General features: G+C 41.4%; 1 protein-coding gene across 1 annotated transcript in view; it reads left to right on the top strand.

Moving 5' to 3' along the window:
* PRKN (parkin RBR E3 ubiquitin protein ligase) overlaps positions 1 to 14,872 on the top strand; it is a 1,215,957-nt gene that overhangs the window by 694,444 nt on the left and 506,641 nt on the right. The window lies entirely within an intron of this gene.

Raw genomic sequence — 14,872 nt, 5'->3', positions numbered from 1 at the left:
ATATATATATATATATATATATATTTAAATTCCCCTTTCTCAAGACTTTGTTACCAATTCGAAATTTGAGGGGGAATAAAGATATAAATCTACAAATTGTAAGTCATGTAAATGGTACTCCCCTGAAATCGTTCAATGCATCATCTATACCATCTGAAGATCTAGAAAAGATTCACAAATTTATTAGAGGCAAAATGAGAAACCATTTAAGTTTCACAGTACTTCTAAAGTTTGTACTATGAGTTAAACAGTAAAACTCTGTGTTACAAATAAGTTTCATGACCACTCCATATTTCAACTAAAGTGTTGTGGAAAGTCTGCCACATTAGAGGAGTCTTGTTTTTATAGGAGGAAGTATATCAGTGACACCTTCAGTGCTTTTTACCTCTGGTTTCAACTTCTTTGCTCAACACCTTACCCGTAAATCATGGGTAAGGTTTCTCATTCTCTAACCATTCTGCTTGAGTCTTTTTTTTTTTTAATCTAATCAAGATAGCCACCCCATTAGTGGTTAAGTCATCCCACATAACCATCAAATAATATTTTCTAATTCAAGAAACTTTATATTGAGACCGTGAAACTTTACTTATTGGCTTCATAAAAATATGTTTTATCGTCTTCATTATTGGAAGAGAACAGAAAAAAAAGCACTGTTAAGTTGACACATGGGAGAAACGTGTATCCAACATTATAGCAAATCATTACTGTATGCATTCTGGTACCTGCTTCCTCACATCTTCAATAGTAATTTCTATGCATCTTTCAATAATCAATTTTTAACAATATGTACCAATCTATTGCCATATCATTCTCTGTGTATGATTTCAACCACTTTTTAAAAGTAACTTTACTCACTTAGTTATAACTTATTTCTGGCTGTGCTGTGTCTTCGTTGCTCTTGCATGGGTGTTTTCTGACTGCCTGAGCGGGGCTGCTCTTGGTTGTGGCAGGGGCCTTCTCGGTGCCGTGGCTGCTCTTGGTTGTGGTAGGAGCCTTCTCGATGCCATGGCTGCTCTTGGTTGCGGCAGGGGCCTTGTCGTTGCCGTGGGTACTCTTGGTTGTGGTAGGGGCCGTCTCGTTGCCGTCGGTACTCTTGGCTGTGGCAGGGGCCTTCTCGTTGCCGTGGCTGCTCTCGTTGCAGAGCGCAGGCTGTAGGGTGCGCTTGCTGCAGTCGTTGCGGCCCAGAGGCTCAGTAGTTACAGCCCTCGGGCTGTAGAGTGGGGGCTCAGCGGTTGTGTAGCACAGGCTCAGTTGCTCCGAGGAAAGTGGGATCGTCCCGAACCAGGGATCCAACCCACGTCCCCTGCATTGGCAGGCAGATTCTTACCCAGCACATCACCAGGGAGGTCCTCATTCTAGCCACTTTTGTTGCCATACGAAAAATGTTCTCTTAACGTGCAAAACTTTTAGATCATGCGATACATACCTGAATACTAAAAAAATTTTGTCAAAGTTTATTTTCATGTTATGAATGCTTAGCTTTTAAAAATTTTGCTAATAACAGTGCCTTCATCCAATTATTTCCAAAGTCACCAGGTACTTTATCCCTTTAGAGAAAGATTTATCATTGATGGCGGTAAATATGAATCGGTATTTTAGATAATCAGCATTTTATTTACCATTTCAAGTGGAAAATGTCGACTCTTATTATTTTGACCTCATAATGTAGTACAAGAATAGAACATGCAAGATAAGGTAATAGCACTCTTATTTCCTCGCTGTTCAGCCATGCTTGCATTATTAGTGCTGTTTTAGGTTTCGCAGCTTCTGTGCAGGAAGCATTGGAAAGCATTTGCTGTGGGAGGATTCATTCCGTTAAACCTAGAGAACACTTTTCGCTCCATCCTTCAAGTGTAAATCAGAATTATACACTGCAGTCATTAGGACGAAACCAGATTTGGGCTGATGGAGGCACCACACTGCCTGCCCTCTTTGGGTGGGAGCTCGGTTCTCCCATCAGGCAACTGAGCTCTCTGCACACCCGAGGGACCAGCTGCCTGAATGAGGGCACCCATGTCCACCTGCCTGGTGACTAATAGTGATTCTTTTGCTTAGACAATATTCTAACATAAACACGTGGATAACCATCCGTCTAGATTCTTTTGAATACTACAGATTCAGAAAAAGTGTAGGATCCAATTTCAGTGTATAACATTATGGGCTAAATAGTTATTCTTTTTGGAGTAGATTTGCTATTTCAATGAAATCAGGAATTATAGAAACCAGGACAGTAAAAAATAAATTACCTGAAAAAATAATGGCCATTCAGATTGAATCCTTACAGTTAAAATGTAGCCCTACATCACAAGTTGCATGTCCAGCATTTTAAGGTCACATGAAGGAATGCCACATTGAGTTGAATTATAATTAAATACACAAGAGTTGGATTTGATATCTTCCTCTAGCTAAATATGTCACAGAATTTTAAAATGAAGCTAAGCTCCAAAATTAAATTCAGCTCATAGCTGTGGTCTGCTGTGCATTGTCATAGGTCTTCAAATTTCATTTTCATGCTATATAAACTGATAGGGGTACTTAACTGGTAGAATTAGTTGAAAAGACACATCTTCACAGAAATCACTACACTAGAAACATACCAACACACCTCAGAGTGTGATTATTTTCTATGATCATAATGTATTTCATGAAGCTGTACAAGATGTTAGGGGATAAGCAGTACCTTTGTGAAAGGCATAGCCTGGAAGGAAACCCTGTAGAAATTATCAAGTAAACTAGGTTACCAGGTAACTAAGTGTTACATTTAATGTCACTTTCCTGCCCCTTCCACAGATGGAATTTTCAAGAGTAACAGAAAGAAAATGATTTTGTCATTCTCTGCCTCTTCTGTCAGTATTTTCTAGTTACTCCATCTCGGGTGCACGTTGGTTAGTGGTCTTCAGTGTTGTGTTTCAGACGTTAAGTGTCTAAAGCACGTGATTAAATGAAAGTTTAGAAACTATTTTATTTTTATTTTATTGATTTTTTTTTTTTACCTAAAATGTGTTAAATCTTTTGGATAAATGTTAAATTTTAATTGTATATTCTTCTCTCAAAGGGTCTATGGATGGATAGGTAGATATACAAGGCAAGGTCTAAAGACATAGGAATACCTACCCACAGTTATTCCTTTATTCAACCTTATTCATCATTCTTCACATAATTTTGCTTTAACACAGAAATGAAAGAAAATCACTAAAACATACTTGGTTCCTGTGGCTCTGTCCTCTCCGTTTGTGATTCAGACCTGAGAAGCCTGAGGGTGATTTTTATTTACTTTAATTTACTGGAATTCCATCACCTCCACTAGCTTTGTTCCTAGTGATGCTTTCTAAGGCCCACTTGACTTCACATTCCAGGATGTCTGGCTCTAGGTGAGTGATCACACCATCGTGATTATCTTGGTCGTGAAGAAGGTTGAAAATGGAAAAAGCTCTAAATGATCATTTTCAAAGTGTATATTCAGAGTATCAGAAGTACGACTTTAAGAAAGTAACCACATTGTCCTCACTCTTAAACTCGGGCACTCTGCAAGTGCAGACAGGTTTGGAGCAATCATGCAAAGTGCTTCCGGCCTGGGTACTTCTAGTTGGCTTGTCTCTCACTTTCTTGTCTTCCTGGCAAGGTAGCAGTCTGGCCTCAACATTCTCAATCCTTCAACTTGTATCTGACTCCCATGTCGTGACGAGGACATTTGTTGGTCCATCATGAGATAGCCCATTAGATGAGCAGTTGGTTTCTAACTTGGTTTAGTGAAGAATCATTTAGGAAGCTTTGAAAAATACTGAATCTGGAGAAAAGCTACATTGATACATATTCAGTTAGGTCTGGAGTTCATTCTAGAAATCTACTTAAGCACATTTCCAGGTTGAAAAAGAGACAGTTTCAAGTTTCAGTGAGGATAGTCATAGCTTTGGTTTTTCCAGTAGTCATGTATGGATGTGAGAGTTGCATTATAAATAAAGCTGAGCACCGAAGAATTGATGCTTTTGAACTGTGGTGTTGGAGAAGACTCTTGAGAGTCCCTTGGACTGCAAGGAGATCCAACCAGTCCATTCTGAAGGAGATTAGCCCTGGGTGTTCATTGGTAAGACTCATGTTGAAGCTGAAACTCCAGTGTTTTGGCCACCTGATGCAAAGAGCTAACTCATTTGAAAAGACCCTTGAAAAGCATTTCCCTACTCTGAGTCATTTGTTCCCTAGCTTCCTCTGGCCAGTGGTATGGAGGATATTAGCTCTTTGACCCAGAGGCCAGACAACAGAGAGTAAATGTTTGACCTCTTATTACTAGAAAACTTCTTCTAGAAAACACCTCAAAGTGCATGCCATTGGATTGATTCAGCTGTATCATTTTGGTATAAAATGAACTTTTTCACCTACTCTCTCATTAAGAACCATTCCTACCTATGTGGGACATATATAACTGTCTACTTGGGGCTATTTGTTGGACAATAGAAGACCTCGCTTTCAAGCTTTAGTGCTGGAGAAGACTCTTGAGAGTCCTTTGGACAGCAAAGAAATCAGAGCAGTCAATCCTAAAGGAAATCAGCCTTGACTATTCATTGGAAGGACATGCTGAAGCTCTAATACTTTGGCTACCTAATGCAAAGAACCAGCTCACTGGAAAATATCCTGATCCTGGGAAAGATTGAGGGGTGGAGGGGAAGGGGGCGACAGAAGATGAGTTGGTTGGATGACATCACTGACTCAATGAACATGAATTTGAGCAAACTCCGGGAGATGGTGAAGGACAGGGAAGCCTGGCGTACTGTAGCCCATGCAGTCACAAAGAGTTGGATACAACTGAGCAACTGAACAACAATAACAAAAACGTATCTTCCTCAAATGCCATTTCTACCAGCCTACGAGGAAGCTTCAAAGTGTCCCTTCAGTCCCCTTGAGTTAAAGCTCATTGAAATGCTAAATGCTTTCTTGTTTTCATCAGCCTTCAATTCTGCTTGCAGTATCCATCATTTTGGCCATTAAATGGTAAAATTCTCAGGGTTGTTTCATAGCAGGTCAGGGGGTCGTGGTGAGGGTGTTTCAGAACCAAGGTGATCTGGAGCAGGGGCCATGTAACAGGAGCATGAAGCCTGCCCTCCTGGAGGGAAGACGGCAGCTGTGGGCCAGAATGTGGGCACCGGTGGGATTTTGGTGGTCTCACGATTTCCTTCTGCCCCAGTTGTACTGATGTATACACTTAAACTGGAAATGAAGGCTCAGAAAAGTTAGATGGTTTGAGAGGGCATCTCTGTGCCAAGGAGAAGGTTTGGATCCACATAAGAATTCAGACCCTGAGCTATTTGCAACCTTCATCATGGTCAATACATACTATTATAAAAATGACCTGATCTCTTAGAATGGGGCCTTTGTATTTGAAATGAGAATTTCTTGGTAGTCGATATAAAACATAAATACTTCTAAAAATCACAATGAAAATATTTTGAGAATAATTGAATTTTAATAAACTATTGAAATCTTGCCTGAACATGAAAGATTTCAATCATTTCCAGAGGTTTTTTTTTTTTTTTTTAAGGAAGGAGGGATCTTTATCAGTGTTTGATGTGATCAATTATCTTAGGAAACTTGAAACAGTTCACAGATATTAGACTTTCTGAAAATCCAACTCTTATATGAGGTAGAAAATTGATAATTATTGAAAATAAATGTTAAAAATGTTTTCAAAATCCTGAATGTGTTCACAATGATCAGACCTTGACTATAGCTATAAAGGAGATCAGTCCTGAGTGTTCATTGGAAGGACTGGTGTTGCAGCTGAAACTCGAATACTTTGGTCACCTGATGCGAAGAGCTGACCCATTGGAAAAGATCCTGATGCTGGGAAAGATTGAAGGCAGGAGGAGAAGGGGATGACAGAGGATGAGATGGTTGGATGATATCACTGACTCAATGGAGATGAGTTTCGGTAAACTCCGGGAGTTGGCGATGGGCAGGGAGGCCTGGCGTGCTACAGTCCATGGGGTCGCAAGGAGTCGGACACGACTGAGCGACTGAACTGAGATAGCTATACTAGACACTATGCATTTTTGATATGAAAAGTAAAAACAAGGGACAGGTATTGACAACCTTAAATGCAAAAAAATAGGAACTCAGTAATCTCAAAATCAAGGATGATGATAGATATTTGATCAATAGTAAACAATATATTGTTATATTGTTAAGTACTCAAAAGACTAATACTCAGTATGACTTAAAAGAGGGCAAGAATCTTAAACAGATTTTATTAATAATTCATTTGGCAGCCTTTAAAGAAATAAAAGCAGTACTGTAAGACAGATGTATTAAGTATGTTTTAGCTTCTCTACCTCTCTGGCAGTCTTCCCCAAGTGTGATTGATTATAAGTCTCAGGTTGTTCAGCTGTTGGATGAAAGCAGAAAATTACTGGTTAGTTAATTAGACTCAGTGACCACTTGGAAATGTCCTACCTGAGTCCAGATGTCCCCACGTGGGAAAAAAACCTGGAGGCCATCATAGAACGTGAGCTTTGACATCAGACAATCTTTATATTTCATTGCCTCCACTTACTAATTGTATAATTGTGGGCCAGTTTCCTCAGAGAAGTGTGGTCAATGGCAATAATAATACCATGTCACCAAGTCACTAGGGCCCCACGTGAAATAGTGCAAGGCCTGCTAAACACGAGTCTCTCGTCCCATCCCGTTTCACTAGGGGCTGTTTTTTGAGAAGGACCATGATTATTGCTCAATGCGTCAAGGAAGAGATCCTAGTCCTGTTTAGGTAGTTATCCAGTTGGCAATGTATCCAATGTATTTATAAAGAAAAATAGTCCAGGAAAAGAGAAAAAGAGTCCGTAAAAACATCCCACATGTATCCTTTAGAAGGATGAAATAACCACAAGCCTTTAGGGAATGTTAGAACCTTAGAGAAAAGGAGTGTTTCAAGCCCATGCTCTGCTGTGTCCAGCTCTTTGCAACCCCATGGATGGCAGCCTCCCAGGCTTCTCTGCCCATGGAATTTTCCAGGCAGGAATACTGGAGTGGGTTGCCATTTCTTCCTCCACAGGATCTTCCTGACCCAGGGATCGAGGCTTTGTGTCTTGGATCTCCTGCATTGGCAGGCAGAGGGATAAGCTAATAGTAGACAAAGAGGAAATTAGAGGAAGGTTTCAAGCAATGCGAGGCCTTCTCTGACAAGTGTCATTTTATTTACTGCAGTGACATCACTTCTGTAATCAAACATGTCAGCCTGCAGACTAGAGTTTTTGTTTGTTGGTTGGCTTTGCTTTGATTTTTACAGTTTGGAATATAAAATAATTATTTTATTTCTAAAAAGAGGATTTCCATTTTCTCTCAGACTATCCATGTGACTCCTGCTTGGTGTGAGGCAGCTACTAATTAAGATTTGCTTTTTTATTCCTCAGAATTTCTTAAATACAGCTAGCATTGCATTTATTATCTTATCCAGTGAAATTGGATCTGAAAGATTCGTTCTCTGTGTCTTTTGCCCTCTCTCATGGCTGTAAGCATTTCAGGCTAACATAGCCTCGACCCAGTCCATGCCGCAGCTTAGGGCCCTGTGACATCTGATTTGGGATTCAGCCTGTTCCCAATAAGAAGCGAATTTCTGGGTAGAGGAGACAGTAGTTTCTACAGAGAAGGGTACAAAACAGAAAGTCTGGGAAAGTTTCCAGACATGAAAACCGCCAAGATTGACGAGGTGCTTGGAAAAAAGAGACAAACACAAGGCGATTGGAGTTTGGGGTGGGGCTTTTGGGTAGTCCACCCAGATTCATTGAGAACTTGCTTTTATTTGATTCTGGACTTTCAGCAGATTCATTTATCAATCGGCCTTTCTAAATCCCACCCTTCTCCCGTGGCTGCATTGCTTCCAGCCCGTTTCCTACCTGATAACCAGCAGCGACCTAGCTCATATCTGGGCCTTTCTAAAAGCAATTGCTGCATTTCTTATGGCCATCAGTTCACTAACCAAAAAAACTGTGGTAGCTTCTTGTTAACCCTCAGGAGAATAACTCTATTTGCGACCTGAAGAGAGATGAAAAATGGAAATAGGGTATCTCTCTCCAAGGATCTTGGAGTCTAGGAGGGGGTGTCAAGGTCTGGGCTCCCCAGAAAGCCAAGCCTGGCTGGAGGGCTCTGTGCTGGGTGGTATGTCATGTCGGCCCATGGGCCCATGTTGCCAGCCCAAGGGGTCAGGACCGGGGGGCAAAGAAGGGGAGCTGGGGATGCCAGTGAATGGCCTGGCCGATGTCAAGGGCATCTGATAGCTCCGTGCAAGGGACTACTGCTCATGCATCAGGAGTACCGGAGCATCTCTGGGGCGGCATGAACGGGAAAGGCCAGCACGTGAGGCCAAGTACTAGGATTCACCGTGTGCAACTGGTCAGGGTCCACACAGAGCCGAGCAGGGGAGCAGATGATGTTTGAGGAAGTCTGTGTATGTGTGTGTTAGTTGCTTAGTTACGTCCAACTCCCTGCAACCCCATAGACTGTAGCCCACTGGGCCCCTCTGTCCACGGGATTCTCCAGGCAAGAACACTGGAGTGGGTTGCCATTTCCTTCTCCAAAAGGAACTATAGAAAGAAAGAAAGTGAAGTCGCTCAGTCGTGTCCAACTCTTTGCGACACTATGGCCTGTAGCCCGCCAGGCTCCTCTGCCCATGGAATTTTCCAGGCAACAATATTCGAGTCAGTAATCATTCCCTTTTCCAGGGGATCTTCCTGACCCAGGAATCAAAACCCAGGTCTCCTGCATTGCAGGCGGATTCTTTACCATCGAGCCACAAGCCCTTCATAGATTCTGATGGAATTTCCCTAGCTAGTCCTGCTCATTTTCTAAAATCACAGTATGTTGCTGCTTGTCCGGTTTTTTTTTTTTTTAAAGATAACTTTTCTGTGTTTCCGCTTTAATAATAGTTAGAACTAAGAGATGGTCCCCTTATCTGGAAAAGTTCTCCCATCTAAGTTTTTATTTTTAATTTTTTTTTTTCAGTAGAATATCTCAAGAGAGACTGCACTTTGGCATTTAGGGTGGAGACAGAAACCCTCCTCTCTTCCCGCTCCTTTGTCTGGCCTCCTCCCCGCTCCAGGAGGGAGTTACACGAGGGAGGCTACACAGGGCACTCGCTGTCAACCAGACCCGAAGGCCAGTCCGGCTCCATCCCTCACCAGCCTCTGAGCACTGGTGAGTGAGAGCCCACAGCTTCCCTGGGAACGGCTATAGTGTCTTACTCCATTTCCTGGGCAGAAATGTCCAACCTTACAGGGTTGTTGGCATGATTAAAAGTAATGTATGCCCAGGTGCACTGTAAACTTGGTGAAACCCGAGGCTGTGTGTGCCTGGTCCCCTCCAGGGCCTGTCCCCAGCCTTGAGAGCACTGTCAGAAGGTGGCATGGAATCACAAAGAAGGCCGCGTGAGCGCTGCCCGGCGGACAACGTCCAGAACCTGTTCCTGGGCCCCTCACCGGAGGGTGGAGCTCTCTCTAGGGGAAATCTTCTTTCTCTCCGACCACGTACAAAAACAAGCAGTAGTTTCCATACAGTCAGTGGGTCTGTCTGTCTTGTTCTTTCCTGTACCTTTACTGTCTCTCTCTCTCTCTCTTCTCCTTCTTCATCTTTGCTGAGTAGGTAAGTAGTCTACATCTAAACTCTTCTCACAATAAAAACGTTCTTCAGTCTCAACCCCATATTTCTAATTTAACCACAAGGCATATTCCATAATGTCAATTCCAGATTAACCCCCAGAGTTCTATAGTGAGCACTAGGAACATTCTTCATAATGAGACTTATCAGTGCTCCTAGTGAGAATTAAAGTAGATGGAGTCCATGAAAACATTTATCACTGTCCCCAGCACAGAGTATACTATCAGTTATTAATAATTAATCACTACTTTTTTATTGCCTTTCATTCACAGACCAGAAGAATATTTAAATAATGCCTCTGATATCTTTTCTCTACAATTAATATAAAATATTGATAGTCCTCTGATCATGAGGTATATAAAATATTACTTTGGTGGATGAGTAAATAAACTGTGTTAAGCTTAAGCTGGCAATTCTGACTCAGGCCAACAAAAGGAAACAGTGCCATAAATAATTCCAGAGAGAAGAACATGAGATAGTTATGTTGAGTGTATGTGAGTGGGGAGTATGTAAGATAATTCATCTGGCTTTGTTTGGTGTGGCCTGATATGTATAAAATTAGTCCACATGTTTAGCTGAGTACAAAGTTAAAGCACATTAAACACAATCCTCTCCTCTTTGTAGCCTACCACACTTGGAGTCTGTATCACTAATTTGGTGGACCATGTGCTGAGCTGTGGGTGGGCTTCCTATAATGTCGCCTTTCTCTGCACTACCTGTCTTCTCAATTGTATTGTAGGCACCCCTTGGACAGGTCCAGATCTTAATATTAGATCCATTCCATAGCTGGTTGGCATTTTGTTTCATTTTGTTTGTATGCAAGAAATGCTCAAATATATTTCTTGGTTGAGTAAAAAGGGAAGGAAAGAGATAAGGAAATAGGGCTGAAATCTTGTGAAATCAGTTCATAAACTGAACTGAAACCTTGTGGATAATCTGAGTCAGTGCAGCTAGGTGGCCCTGGTTCCTGAACCACTTGAGACCCGCCTCCGCTTCTCCCATTCATAGACTCCTTGTCCAGATCCCCAGTATGTGCCAGAACTGGGGTCTGTCCGGGGAGACGACAGTAAGTAAATCTGCAGGAAGATGAAAGGGAGTCGATGGCTTTTGAGCATGACTTTGCTAGCATGTTGAAATGCATACCCTTGTACAGTAGTTTGAACACTCTTTGGCATTGCTTTTCTTTGGGATTGGTATGAAAACTGATCTTTTCTCTTTCTTAGCATCTTTTGCTTTAGAAAAATGTAAAAATGTGGTTCGGTCCCAGTGAGCTCCACATTATTTTTTACTCCATTTATAGGGTATGTGAGTGCTGGACATCGATTTTTTAATGCAGTTTTAATTATATTACACTATACAATTCCATGGACAGAGGAGCCAGGTGGGCGATTGTCCACAGAGCTGCACGGAGTCAGACATGACTGAGCACAGTTCAGTTCACTCGCTCAGTCATATCCAACTCTTTGCAACCCCATGGGCTGCGCTCCAGGCCTCCCTGTCTATCACTAACTCCCAGAGCTTGCTCCAACTCATGTCCGTCGAGTCGGTGATGCCATCCAACCATCTCATCCTCTGTCATCCCCGTCTCCTCCTGCCTTGAGTCTTGCCCAGCATCGGGGTCTTTTCCAATGAGTCAGTTCTTCGAATCAGGTGGCCAAAATATTGGAGTTTCAGCTTCAGCATCAGTCCTTCCAATGAACAACCTTACTGACCTTTCAACCAGTCAGAGATTGCAATCCCTTTTCTCAATTTTTGCATTAGCAATTTTTGGTCCCATATAATTTTGTAACTAAATAATAATACACAAATACTTTTTTAAATTTTGTGGTCAACTTGGACTTTTTCAACCAAACTATAATTTCCTAGAGAGCAAGACTTATGCTTTGCATTCATCTACATTTTCTATCTGCCTAACTTCGAATAGAGTCTTCTAATCAGGAAATACTTGTTGGATTAAAGCCTATACTATGTCATTCTGTGCAGTGCTGTTCCAGATCATGGGTCTGGGCTTGAGAGAGGCTATCACAGAAATAGCCTCATATTCATCCATTTTTATCAGAGATAAAGGAGGTTCAACCCACTTGCGTCCCAAACTGTTTCAAGTACAAAGTCTACCCACAACATCTTACTAAAATCAGAAACTAGAAACTAGAACCTAGTTCTCTTGGGAATAATGTGTGCCTTACTCTGCAACATCAGACAGGTCCTTACAATGGCAAGTTGTATCTGCTATGTCATTAATCTAAATAGCCGGCATCATCACCGCCTTTTCCTTTTACCCTCATCATCATCTTTTCATCTGTTGAAAGTATACTTTCTCATGACCTTCTTGTAGACCAGAGGGCAGGCCAAAAGTGACTGTGACCAACTCATGAGCTAAGAATAGATTTCACATATTTAGGACGTTGTAAGTTTCTTTATTTGTTTAGTAATAACACAGTGATACCTGAAAATCACAGGCTATTTTGGAGATAATGCAGGTTTGGTTCCAGATCACCTCAATAAGAGCAAATATCCCAGTGAAGTGAGTCCCACAGATTTATTTAGTTAGTTAGTTGCTCAGTGCATATAAAAGTTACGTTCACACTATCCAGTAATCCAGTAAGCGTGCCATTACCTTATATCTAAAAAGCAATGTACATATATTAAGTGAAAAATCATTGCTAAAAAATCCTAACCTGAAATCAATCTGAAAATGCAAGGCTGTTGCAAAACTTCAATTTGTAAGAAAACATACACACACACACACAGTTATCGGTAAGTGCAGTAAAGCAAAGCATGACAAAATGAGGTGTGCCTATGTTGAAAATTCAGTTTTCAGTGCTCATAACTTGGAAGGACACAGCCCCACCCATTTGTTTCAGGTTTCCACAGCTGATTTTGACCCAGAACAGTAGTTGGGTAGTTGCCACAGAGACTGTAAGCCCTCAAACCCTAAGATATTTGCTATCAGATCCTTTCAAGACATTTGACAGGAGAAAAAAATGAAACTACTACGTCAAGATCAAAGACAGGTTTCCAAGGCTTTACAATCTCAGGATGAAAGATGGAGAATCATCTCACACGGTAGAGCAGATACATACATTACAGATATAAAGACTGATGACTTACGTGTACACACCTTGTCCACTTTCTGCCAGAACATGTGGCTCAGGGCCTGGACCAAAATGAAGACCCACGTGGGCTGGGAAAAATTAACCAAGACTTTTTTCAGAATCTGAGTTATTTCCAGAAGTTTATGTCAAATAGCCATGCCTACGCTCCCCGTAGGCAATTACAGCACTCCTTACAGAAACTGTGTACCTTCAAGTGTTAGTTTCCCATGGACTCCAAGCTCCACCCCACCTGGTAATGCCTTAACTTGGGGGAGGAGGTGAGACTGGTGGGGATTTCCACCCTGGCTCTGCTGCTGCTGTTCTGGTGACTGGGTTATTTATCATCAGATACAAATTACCTTCACTATTACCTCCAGGAAATATCACATTCAACTTTGAGAAATCACATAAGTAAGTGATACCCAAACTCATTTTTCCTGAAGAGTAGGACACACCCACAGGAAAAAGGAGGCATACTTGTTAAACATAAATTATTTTCCAGAATTTTTGTATCCAATTCATTCATGTTTGTGAGCTCTGAGCAGTTTGTTAATGTAAAAGCTTAGAGACAACAGTGCAGAACTGTTCCTTATTTTAAAAAATCAATAGATGTTAATGACAAACAGGAAAGCAGAAATTTGTATCATATTCATATATATATATATTTATATATAAGATCTCGTGGAACATTTTTTTTTCTTTCTTTGAAACAATCTTTTATATTAGCCTTCTCTCTTAAAAATTGAAAATTCTTTTGGGATAAATGTGTTGTAGAAATGAACAGTACAAAAGTAGTTGGAATAAATGCAGGCAAATAATTTCCAACTTACACGCTCAAGTCTCTTTATTTTGTCCGATGTTTTTCTTACTTTGAGACACTGCTGATAATGTTAGCCCAAAAACAGCTTGGTTCTTTATGACCTTTACATTTAGGTCAAAGTCAGTTTATCTTGTACAGAAAAATAAGAGTTTGTACAGGTCTGATTACCTATGCACGTTACTGTCTTATTTGTACATCTACCATGACTACTGCTATATAGTCATGTACCATCGTGTCCTTGACTGTCATACTCTTTCTCTTGAAAAAAAAAATTCACAATTCTGCTGAGTCAACTTAAAGATCTTACTGGCTTTATTCATTGTTCACAGATCAGGCAATATAGCATCTAGCAAGTGGAAAGCCGCTCAGGGGCGTGTGTCTGCCATTTTCAATTCTCTGCAACCCCATGGACTGTAGCCCACTAGGCCCTCGTCCATGGACTTCTCCAGGAAAGAATACTGGTGTGGTGTGCCATTTCCTCCTCCAGGGGATCTTCCCGACCCAGGGATCGAACCCATGTTTTCTGTGTCTCCTGCACTGGCAGCCGGATTCTTTGTCACTGAGCCCCAAGGAAGCCCTAATTGAAAGGCATGACTAAGCAATTACCCATTGGGCACAGAGCTGTCTCAAGGCCACCAGCTGTCATCTTAGGACCCCTAAGAGAAGAGCAGTGTTCTTTCTCCTCTGAGGGGAGCAAGGATTAGAACAGAGGGATGGCTCTCCCAGAAATCGAGAGAACATTACACCCAAGAGAATGCTGTTTCAGACTCACTCTGAAACGGAAAGTATATGTTCTCGATTAGCATCCTTAAGGGAAGAGGCAAGAGGGGGATACTCAGCAAGCAGAAGTCTCTGGGTTGCTCTGACCTTTACTACCTTGGTGGACAGAAGGGTTCCCAGAGCATCAGAGTCTCTCCAAACCACACGGCATATCCATTTTTCATAGGGTGCACAGTCAGTCAGTTCAGTCACGTCCAACTCTTTGGGACCCCATGGACTATACGGTAGTCCATGGAATTCTCCAGCCTAGAATACTGGAGTGGGTAGTCTTTGCATTCTCCAGGAGATATGATATCTAAATGATATTGAAATGATAGAATATGTTCAAAAAGATTCAGTTGCTTTATCAAATATCTTTTGTACTGATGACATTCTAGTTCTTTTGTTCTATTATCAGTACTTTCTTTCCCTGTAGAGAAACTTACGCATGAAAAGGAATGATGGTAAATATGTTTGTTTTTTTTTTTTAATTCAATTTCACCTGCTAATGCAGTAGAAGTGGTTTCTGTCCCTGGGTTGGGAAGATCCCCTGGAGGAG

Source organism: Oryx dammah, unplaced genomic scaffold, assembly GCF_014754425.2.
Source record: "Oryx dammah isolate SB20612 unplaced genomic scaffold, SCBI_Odam_1.1 HiC_scaffold_4, whole genome shotgun sequence".
Lineage (NCBI taxonomy): Eukaryota > Metazoa > Chordata > Mammalia > Artiodactyla > Bovidae > Oryx > Oryx dammah.
The sequence above is the reverse complement of the archived record's forward strand: the minus strand, read 5'-3'. Positions and strand labels throughout refer to the sequence as shown.